The sequence below is a fragment of the Phascolarctos cinereus genome, unplaced genomic scaffold, assembly GCF_003287225.1.
Source record: "Phascolarctos cinereus isolate Bilbo 61053 unplaced genomic scaffold, phaCin_HiC Scaffold_2;HRSCAF=192, whole genome shotgun sequence".
NCBI classification, from domain to species: domain Eukaryota; kingdom Metazoa; phylum Chordata; class Mammalia; order Diprotodontia; family Phascolarctidae; genus Phascolarctos; species Phascolarctos cinereus.
The window spans coordinates 387,285,540-387,297,395 of NW_027555625.1; positions in this window are offsets into that span (position 1 = coordinate 387,285,540).

Sequence of the window (11,856 nt, forward strand, 5' to 3'; positions counted from 1 at the left end):
CCTTATTGAGCTGCTCTGTCTACTCAGAATTGCAGAATTTGAGATTTGGAAAGGACCTTCGTAACCATCTAGTCTAGTCCATACCCAAAAATAATCCTCGGTATAATATACCTGAGAAGTGCTTATCCAGACTCTGCGTGAAGACCTTGTGTGCCTCAGTCTTCCTTTCCATTTCTAATGGGTATTGAGTGGCTAGCCCCTCACCCTTCGCTTCCTACCCTGGGAGAATTAGTTGGGATATTCTAAACAGCTGTATCTTCTCTATAAATGACTTGGGTTTGGGTTTTTTTTTTTGGGGGGGGTTAGAATAAAGTCTCTCCCTTTGTTACTCCCTGCTCTTAGACCACTTGCCTGTCAAGATGGCTCACATCTTTTTTCTTTCTCTGTATCTTGACAGTGCTTCTAAGCGGTCATCCCAAGGCAAAACTAGAATGGTACCTCCACTCAACCCTATAAAGGGAGGTGACCAGTTTAGTGACTCATAGCAGACTTACCTGGAAGTACCACCACTAAGTGTACTCAAACCTCGACTATGTCAAAGTTGGAAATATTGCAGTAGGTTCCCAAAGTGGGCCATGATGCGCCCTGGGAGCACTGGAATAATGGGGGGAGGGGGGTGCAGTGGAAGCATAAGGGAAGAAGAAGATAAGAAAATTTTGGAAAAACTGCACATTTCATCTTGTGTGACAGTGAAAATCGTAGTGATTGCACTGTTTTCAAAATAAACACAAAATTTAAGCTATAGCTGATCGGTGATCAAGTCTATTGACAGGTTTTAACAAGCATGTATTGGCAGGTGAGGGTGTCCAGCGTTGTGGGGAAGTCCAGCATGCATCAGCAGGAGTGTGTGCGTATGATGAGTTGTTTACAAGATGATAACATACGGTTATATGACATGGTATTACATCATCAAAATTTCAATGCAGGAAAAAGCCCACAAATTTACAATAAATTATTAAATTAAAGATGCATCATTCATTTTAAAATAATACATTCTATGTTTTTTGAAATGATGCAAATTCTTAAAAAACATCAGAGTTAAAGTAGATTTCCAAGAAGGTGCGGAGTAATTTTTTTTGAAAGGGGAGTAGTAGGCAAAATAAATCTGGGAACCTCTGCTGTAGCACATTTCTCTTCAGTAATGATGTGAGACAAATGTTCGATGAACTGCTTGAGCACAATCCTTGTGTGTGTGTCCCTGTGCTCAAGTCGACTGGCTTTTTTTTTTTTGAGCTCATCAGAATATTCAGAAACGACTTCTAAGCTAACAGCTTTGTATCCAAGTTCTTTGTGTGGCCAAGGCCTGGCATGATATCTGGTCTAAGTGGATTGTCCAAAAGCTGGCCAAAGGCAATTCTAATGTAACATTAATTGCCTTGCACAGCCATAGTCAAAGGACATAATTATCAATGGAATCTAGTTCAGTTTTGGAAGGAGGGATGGAGAATGTCATATATGCCAATATTCATCCACATAAACCCTTCTTTTTTCTATCATCTAGCTTCTTTTAAACCTAAGGCTTATAATTGGTATAGTTTTTCACTATGTTGTACATCTTCTACCCCCACCATGTCACTGACTTCATCAATAGAAGGAACTCCCTTCCCATCAAGGAACTAACTCCCTCTACTAATTCAGATCAGCAACTGCTCTGCAAATTATAGTTTGAAAGTTGTCTAGGGACACTTAGAAGTTAGGTGACTTGCCTGGGGCAGAACATCAACTCAGATCTTCCTGGTTTCAAAACCGGGCCCTCTATCCACATCAGCAGAAGTGCTGTCACTGGTGGAGGTGAGAAGTAGGAGCTGACATTTTGAAGTAGTCTATTGGAGCAAGTTTAGTACTTGGAGCCCATGATTCTAACTGTCTGGACGGGTTGAGATGAATCTAAACTCTTGTTGCTGAGGTTCAGGTTTATCCAGTGATGGGGGGTGGCTTTGTAGTACCTGACCTTCAGGGTTTGGGTTTGGGGGTTTTTTTGGTTGTTGTTTTTTTTTTGGCTAGGCAATGGGATTAAGTGGTTTGCCCAGGGTCACACAGCTAGGAAGTGTCAAGTGTCTGAGGCTGGATTTGAACTGAGGTCCTCCTGACTTCAGGCCCCACGCTCTATCCAATGCGCCACCTAGCCGCCGCTAGGGATTCTTACAAGACTAATTTCAGCCACATTCTTCAGGGCCAGTCGGTGGATTGTAAATAGGGCCTCCTAAATGCTGAGCTCAGCACCAGCCATTGTACCCCACTGAGCTCTTGTGGTGCAGGTAAACAGGAGCAGAGTAGGTGAAGCTAAGACCTTCCATGGTCTTACTCCCATGCAGCCAATCCCCATAACTTCCCAGTTTGAGCATAAACAGGCTAAATTAGTTCATTGACTTAGTTCCAGTTTTTTAACTGAATGAATTCAAAGGCATTGATTAAGGACATGCTACTGTATAGTGGCAGGTAGTGTTCTAATGGCTGGGAATACAAATATCAATGTGAAGCAGTACCTGCCTTCGAGGGGCTTATATTTGAATAAAGTGAGACTACCTATAGAGGGAAGTGGTGGTAGCCTGGGAAAGGAGTTGTATCCTGGGGACAACAAAATTTTATTATTAAAGATAATTCTGTGGCCCTGTTGTCATGCCCAGTATAACGTGTGACATTATGGACTTGGGAATATGGCTTTAAGGACAGTGAGGCCCAGAGAAGTTACATAATTTATCATCTAGTTCTTCTTAAAGAAGTATAGCCACAGGGGCAGCTAGGTGGCTCAGTGGATAGAGCACTGACCCTGAGTTCAAATCCAGCCTCAGACAGAACACTTGACATTTACTAGCTGTGTGACCCTGGGCAAGTCACTTAACCCCAATTGCCTTTAAAAAAAAAGTGTAGCCACATCTTGAACTGGACACTGAGTCCAGAAATCTGCCCATCATATTAGACCTCCATGAGTCTGGCTTTAGCAATTATGTCTCAGGGAGCCATGTACATAATACAGCCTAAGGAAATAGGCGATCCTTATTTGTGATCGGAGTTTTTAGAGCTGGAAGTGAGCTTAGGAAATAGGGGATCCTTATTTGTGATCGGAGTTTTTAGAGCTGGAAGTGAGCTTAGGAAATAGGGGATCCTTATTTGTGATCGGAGTTTTTAGAGCTGGAAGTGAGCTTAGGAAATAGGGGATCCTTATTTGTGATCGGAGTTTTTAGAGCTGGAAGTGAGCTTAGAAATTCAGACACTGGTCTTACAGGAGAGGAAACCCAAAATTCATAAAGTGATCCACCAAAGACAGTGGCCAAGACTGGGCCAATTGTACATGGGAGGTGAGCACTCAAACTCGGTTTTTGGTGGAAGTAATCATAGAATCATAGCTTTAGAAATCCATCCATCACCTTTCAGGTGAATGGCTCTCTGAGCAGGTGAGGGTCCCTGTAACTAGAATGGAACCAGAAACCAAAGAACTGAGACATTTTCACACCTTGATGCTTTTTGGAACTGGAAGTAGGTACTAGCCAAGACACTTGCCCTTGTCCCACTCCACTAGATTTACTGAAGTTTAATGAGGCTTAACAGGGCTTAGTAAACAGTCAAGATTCCTAAGAGTCATTAAGGCTCTAGTTGGGAAGCTTAATAGGGTTTAATGGAGGTTAACAAGGCATAGCCAGCCTTATAACCAGAGTTTTAACTTACCCGGGCTGAGCTGAGATTTACAAGCCTTAGAGGTGTAATAACACCTCCCATGATTTAATGGGGGTTAATGAAACTTGTCAAAGGTTAGCCAAGAGGGACTCAGTTCCAACCAGCTCCTCTCCTGAGTAAGCTGACCCAAATGAGTTCAGCAAGCCTTTATTAAATGACTAATGTATACATAGCACAGGCTACGGCATCATAGAGACACAATTAAAATAAAGGTCCTCAAGGACTTTATGAGCTGGTGAGGAAGATGACATGTGTGAATACAAACCTGAATATTTGTATAGCCACAGATGGACAAGTTAACCTCCCTAGGCCTGTTTTCTCATGTCAAATAGGGCAAAAAAGGGTTATGATAAATGATCTTTAGGGAGCAACTAGGTGGTGCAGTGGATAGAATGCTGGGCCTGGAGTCAGGAAGACCCCTCTTCGTGAATTCAAATCCAGCCTCACTAGCTGTGTGACTCTGGGCAAGTCACTTGACTATTTGCCTCAGTTTCCTTATCTGTAAAATGAGCTGGAGAAGGAAATGGCAAACCACTCTAATATCTCTGTCAAGAAAACCCCAAATGGGGTCACAAAGAGTCGGACAACTAAAATGAACAATAAAAAGGTGATATCTAAGATCTAGTATTCATTCCAAGCTCTCTTCCAATTCAATATTTCATGATTTTATGTAGATAGATCAGAGGGCATGTGACCATGACTAAATGCTCCAATGGTGTATGCCACCGAGACTTGAGTGAGAGACAAAGCTGAGCAAGTAGAGAGTTCAATAAATTTATAGACTTAGAAATGGAGCCTTAGAGCCAGTGGTGTGCTGGTATATATTTAACAACTAGTTCTCTGGGGAAGGGAAATGTACACACAACACATTTTAAAGTTTCATTTGTCTTATTAACGTTTCCTCCATCACTTTCTTGTGTCTAGAGTAAACAGTCAACAAAACAGCAAACCAAGCCCTGATTTTATAGCATTTGCCAATTTCCCAAGGGCAGCTAGGAGGTGCAGTGGATAAGAGTACTGGGCCTGGAGTCAGGAAAACTCATCTTCCTGACTACAAAACTGCATTCAGATGCTTACTAGCTATGTGACCCTGAGCAAGTCATTTAACCTTGTTTGCCTCAGTTTCCTCATCTGTCAAATGAGCTAGAGAAGGAAATGGCAAACCAGTATCTTTTGCCAAAAAAACCCCAAATAGGGTCACAAAGAGTTGGACATGACTGAAATGACTCAACAAAGACAAAGTGTAAATGCAAGCTAGCTACTGCACACCCCTGCTTAGAACTTATCTTGTTGGGGCAGCTAGGTGGCGCAGTGGATAGAGCACCGGCCCTGGATTCAGGAGGACCTGAGTTCAAATCCGGCCTCAGACACGTAACACTTACTAGCTGTGTGACCCTGGGCAAGTCACTTAACCCCATTGCCTAGGCAAAAAAAAAAAAAAAGAAAAAGAACTTGTCCACATTTTACAGCTGAAGAAACAAGTCCAGACATAGGAAAAGACTTGTCCCTGGTAACCAAGTAAATGAGAGGTGGACCTAGGACTGGTTCCCAGGCCTCCTAGATCTGAGGCCCAGTTATCTCACTTTTACACTAATCTGACCCTGCTGAACAGCTAAGGAGTTGAAAAGTAGTCCTAATGTGAAACGAGGCTTAAATAAATGACTGCTAACAGCCCCACCCACACCCACCCCAGTCTTAAAAGCTTACGTGCCTACATAAATGATATTAATGTGAACCCAACAAGGCTGAGACAGATTACTAAACAGCACCAACACTTACTCCATCTGATCAAACTTACTAAAGCTTAATGAAGCTTTTTTAGGTCTTGAGAGGCCCGATGAGGCTTAACAAGTATAATGAGCTCAATTAAGCTTATGATGTCTGATCAGACTTCAGAAGGGTTTGGTGGGGATCAGCAAAGCTTTGGCACAAATGAGTGCTGGGAAGACTTCACCATGCCTAACTAGATTTACAGAAGTCCAGCGGGACTTAATGATGGCTACTTCTGTGGATTGAAGTCAACTTTAATGAAGGCTAATGAAACCAAGAGAGACCCATAAAAAGGATGAATGAATAAAGATGTTTAATGACTTTAGACTCGCAGACTGTTAAAGGTGAAGGAGACCTTGGAATCTGAAATGTTGGAACTGGAATGGGGTCTTGGACCACAGGCTGTCAGAGCTGGGGGGACTTTAGAGAACATCTAACTCAATTCCTTCATTTTACAGATGGGAAACTGAAGCCCAGAGAGGAGCTTGCCCAATGTTACATAGCTACTGAAGAACAGAGCCAGGACTAGACCTCAGGTTTTAGGAGAGTGTGATGTCTACTAAATTAGTGTTAAGGTTGGAGTTAACCAGATGGGAATCAAAATCAAACCAGGGCCTCCAAACTAATTTAATCTGGGCAAGATGTATAATACTGTTAAATTGCTCTACAGCTTCAACCAAAAGCACTTTCCGAAAGGATGGAGTGCCCCTGAAATTGGGGCCAGCCAGAATTGTCCTCTAAGGGTGTTCTGCAGCATCCCCCAACTCCCTTCTCAGATCCCTTTCCAGATGCCTTCCTCCTTTCCTATTCTCACTGTGGCCTTCCTACTGCCTCATTTACCCTCCTCACCCCCAAGGCAGGCGAAGCACTGAGGAGTTGATTACAAACAGCTGCAGGGCCCTGTTGAGGGCATTCATGTTCACAGACTTTGTCAAATACTCTCATCTTAGGGAAAAGTAATTTGGAGCTACCCATCATCCGAAGGAAAGGAAGATGTCCCTTTTCCTAGCCCGCCAATGGATGGACTCTAAGCATAAGAAGACACAGGGAAAAAATGAGCAGGCTTAGCATTCATCTCTTCTATAGATGCGTGGTCTCTTCTTAATGACTTGAATTCCTAAACTGGCTATCTATCTATCCTCAATAAACAATCCACCACCACCACCACCACCCCCCCCAGGGAATTTTTAACTTTTTTATGCTGGAAAAATAGGTAAGATCCTTTGTTACAGGCAACTAGGTGACACAGTGAGTAGAGTAAAGGATTTGAAATTTGGAATTGAACCAAGTTCAAATCCTGCCTCAGACATTTATTAGCTATGTGACCCTAGACAAGTCACCTAACCTCTGTCTACTTCAGTTTCTTCATTAAAAAAATGGAGATTATAATAGCACCTCCCTCCCAAGTCAGGAAATGGGTTATGAGGATCAAATGAAATGTTTGTAAAGCGCTTTGCAAACCTTAAAGCACTATATAAATGCTATTGTTACTATTATCATTATTATTATTTTTATTATTATGCAGCTCCTGTACTCTGGTGGGATCAACAAGCTTTCTATCCTTCTATCTTGGTTACACAGAATGATCCATGTTTCTATCCCACATGAAATATTCTGTTCTATCTATGTATTCTCCAGTCCAGCTCTACCTCTCCAATTCCTTTGAGGCCTAGTTCAAAAGACACCTCTTTCAGGAAGTCATCCATGATCTGTGTCTCTCTCTTAGTACCCAACTTAATGCCTTTCTTACATAGAATATGTGCTCGATAAATATTTGATGATGAAAGTCTTAAAGGCCTTTTTACACTTTTCACGCTTTGCTTTGTTCTTTTCTTCACTTTCGTCTTCCTTCCTGCCTTCCTCTCCTTTGGGTTCCCTCTATATTTATTGATTTGTTTTTATTGTGTTTTTTTTTAAGAATAAAGAAAAGGCAAGTTCCCTCTTAGCAATAAACTTCATTTGCTGCATATGCTTTCATGTATCATTATTTAACTACATGTATCTTTGACCTCCACATAGGTAATAAATATTTTTTCATGTAACTATGACCCCCAACAAAATGATTAGCCCCTGAAGGGCTGCGGACTATTTCTTACACTAATGCCTTCCCCATAGGGTCTGGTATAGCCTTATACACATACCTAGTGCTTCCTAAATAGAGTTGAACAACCATTTGTCTCCCACTATAGATTGCAAACTCAAGTTACCTCTGCATAGTAACTAGTACTCTGTTTTGGGCCCAGGTGTTGTCCAAGCAAGTGAGCTAACCTTGGGAATCACAATGGTGGGGTGGTCTTTTTTGGTCTGTTTTTCTGAGTGTTGTCCCCCAATCTCACAATCAGAGAGTTCAGAAAGGGCTATCCCAAAATGGAATAGACTGTTTCCTCAGGACGTGAGTGTTCTTTCTTTAGAGGTATAACAGGTCATCCACTGCATCCTGGCCATCACCAGTTATCTTGACTTTTGTCCTGCCACTGGACTTCAATGACTCTGGAAGAAAGAGTGAAGCTGAAGACTTTGTGCAACTCTGCCTCATTGGAATCCAATTCACATGCAAGATATCGCCCCATGATGTCACTGGTTCTCTTTGAAAACGAAGGATGAACAACAACTGTGGCTACTCTGAAAGTCTATGATTCATTATGACATCTTGCCTCTGTCACTTGCTACCTATGTGCTCCTTGGATGAATTATTTAATTCCTCTAGGCCTCAGTTTCCTCATCTGTAAAATGGTGGGGTTGGGTCAGATCAAAGTGTCATACTCCACTGACTGCTGTAGGAACCAGATTAAAATGTAATTGGGAATGTTTAACAAAACGAATAAAAATACAGTACAACCTAGATAATGTTAATGTTGGTTTTCTAAATCAATATATGGCCCACAGGGATTGTTTCTATATGATTTTGATACCAGTGGGCTAGACGACCATTGTGTTCCCTTCTGGTTCTAGATCTATGACCTTTGGTAAGCAGCTATGCCTCTCAGTTTCACCATCTGTATAATAGGGATGATAATACATGTACTCCTTGCCTCGCAAGGTAGGGGTGATATGAGTAGCAAATGAGTAATGGTTTAGAAGTCCTTTATAACCATAAAGCATTACAGAAATGTCCTTCAATACTTTAAGGAGTCAAAATTACATTGGGGTGGGTACTTCTTCCACCTAACACAGCCCTTTCTCCATGCCTTAGTAGACTGACTTGATGAGTTACTGTGACAAAACTTTATTCCCTGGTTGTTAACCATCTGGTAATGAGCCTCCCGGCCCTTACCTATCTGTCCTCACAAGAGATGTATGCAGACGGTCACTAGATCCTATTCAAAGCCTTTCCAGCCTGATAGGACCTGACAAAGATTGTACTCAGCTGGTATAACCTTCCCCAAGTTTATCTCCCTGTCAAAATGAGAAATCAGATGAGGACCTTAGTCCTCATAAAAATATGGAAATGTAAACTATTACTACTACTTCCATTGCTCATAAATCAATAATTTGTACCATTTCCTTTGGGCTGCTCCTCCAACTTGCACTTGCACATCTTTATTGGGGTCCCAGGCCATGGCTGCTACCTCAAGTTCTAGGGACAACCTTGTGGGTAACTGCTCCTCTTTTGTTCCCCAGGAGCTCCCACCCAGTGTGCTTCCCATGAACAATCATCCAGTGCAGGCCTACAGGCCACTTGCACCCCACCAAAGGATTTTGGGCTGCCTGCGAAAAATGTAGGGTTGCCACTGCTCACTCTCCTATTTGTCCCTGACCTGCAGAAACCAACCATCCTCAGTCTGTCTCTAGTCTAACTCATCTGTAGCCTGAAGAAGTTTAGCCTATTTTAATTTTGTCCACTACCCACAACCAAGTTGTACAGCTCTGGTCTAGTGGATTCATTGGATGGCTAGGTGGTGCCATGGTACAGAGTGCTGGGCCTGCAGTCAGGAAGATTCATCTTCCCCAGTTCAAAACTGGCCTCACATTTAGTAGCTGTGTGACCCTGGGTAAGTCATTTAACCCTGTTTGCCTCAGTTTCCTCATCTGTAAAATGACCTGGAAAAGCAAATGACAAACCACTCCAGCATCGTTGCCAAGAAAACCCCAGATGGGATCGTGAAGAGTTGGACATGACTAAAATGACAGCAGCAGTAGATTCATTAGGTCTTAGAAAAAACTATTCAAATGGCATCGCAATAACAATAGTCACAAAACATCCTCTCGTTCCCCCCGTGACCCAGATCCCGTTCTCCCTCAAACATATCCGATATCCATAGGAGAAGTGGGCTCAACAATAGAATACAACAGCAGTGAGCCACATGTAGAAGACACATGTGGTATAAGGTCATTCCCAGCTCCTGGTACTTCAGGCCCTGGGAGTCCTTTTTCTCTTTGTAGAGTCCTCATGTAGCTTCCTTTTGGTGGAGCATTTCTGCTGTCTTGGAGAGCTGCAGAGGAGAACGTTCTCAATTCTCCTGTGACCAGGCACCTTCCTCACTGGAGTCCTCACACCCGTCCTCTGCTCCTTGATGCTCTCTGACCTATCCAGTTTAAATTCCTGCCTCCAAGAGAGGAACCTGGAGCTCAGATAAGAACAGATAGAATCCGATAAACTAATAAATAGTATGCAAAGGGTAAACTACGGGCAGAGGTCAAAGAAAGGTGGGCCACTTTCAAGTCAGAGAAACTCTACCTCCCCCACCGCCATCAACACACACCCACACCCACACACACCACCCACCCCCCCCCCCCCACACACACACACACACACACAGCGTCTTCCATTGGCCATCAAACCAGAATGAGCTCTGGTCAGTGTGCAAACAGCCTAGACCACCCTCCTGAGAAGATGTAAGAACATCACAGGGAAGAGAAAAGAGTCAAATTTATGAGTCGATGGTCATTAGAAAAAAAAAAAGGAAGTATAAAACACAGAATGTTAGAGCTGGAGGGGAGTTTAATGCATAGAATGTCAGTGCTAGAAGAACATTAGCAATTATCTGGTTGTAATAGAGATTAGACATCTTTCTTCATTGCTCTCCCGCCCCCTTACAGGAAGTAGCTCCTCCTTCCTCTTTTCCTTCTCTCCCTCCCTATCACAGCCTCAGTGAGGGTGAAACAAGTAAATAAGTGCCTTTGTCGTACAAAACTGAGGGGTACAGAAAAATATTTTAAAAGCATGTAGCTTTCTTGTTTACAAAGAGATTTTTTTACTGCAAAAATACAGCAAGAATAGAAGGTAAAAACATTTTCCCCCAAACCTCTAGAGGCATACTTTCCCTTATGCCACCTTAATCCACAGGGAGAGTGGACTCAGACTTAACCAAGTTTCTACATAGCATTTGCCCAACCAATCCACTTCCCAGGGCAGCATGGGCTGTGGATGAATGGGTGGATCCCTGCTACTGCTAGGCTAGGTCTATCAGGTCACTCGGGCACCTTGCTCTCCATCATCTGGCTTCCCACAAATATTGGCACACACCATCATCATCACCATCATCACCACCATCATCATCACCATCATCATCATCTTCATCATCATCACCACATCATCTTCATCATCATCACCATCATCACCATCACTATCATCTTCATCATCACCACCATCATCATCATCACCATCACCATCATCATCATCATCATCACCACCATCATCATCACCACCATCATCATCATCACCATCATCATTATCTTCATCATCATTATCATCATTATTGTTATTTTCTATTTCAAGCCAGGGCACCTTGTCTTTCCAGCCAGACTGGCAGGGCCAGCCTCTGGGATTCCCCTAGCCCAGGCCAGCTCAGCAGCCCCAGGATGCACTGTTGGGCACAGTCAGACCACTGCTCCACAAAGGCTTCTTGAATTCATGAGCCTGTTTCAGGCAGCCAATCAATCGCTATGCTTTGATCAAGGACCTTCTCCTTTGCACTTTCTTGGGACACAGAAGAAGCTTGGCCACTGCCTTAGCCTGAGGACCACACCTTGCCTCAGCCCCACTGCTGTAGCCTGAGGACTTTGGCCTTCCTGTTCTGTGTTGTCTACCCCAGTTACCTCCTTACAAGAAGGGATCTTCTCAATATTTCTATATTTTTATCTGCAAACATTGCAGTCAATGCTTACTACTTCATTCATTCCTTTGTTCACTCATTCATTTCTTCATTCATTCACTCCTTCCTTCCTCATTTATTTGCTCATTCAGACTACGTGCTGGATATGGCTAGGCCATAGGAAACAAAGCTAGGAATGAAGCAGCCTCTGCCCTCTGGGAATTTACATTCTTTATGGGAAACTACAAAGACACAGAGCAATAGAACCCCAGGTAGACTCAACAGCAGGAGAATAAGCCCGTGGCCAAGAGGTCAGCGTGAAGGTTGGCTGCCCTTTCCCAGCCAAGGGACAACATCCCTAGGGGGGCACACCCAG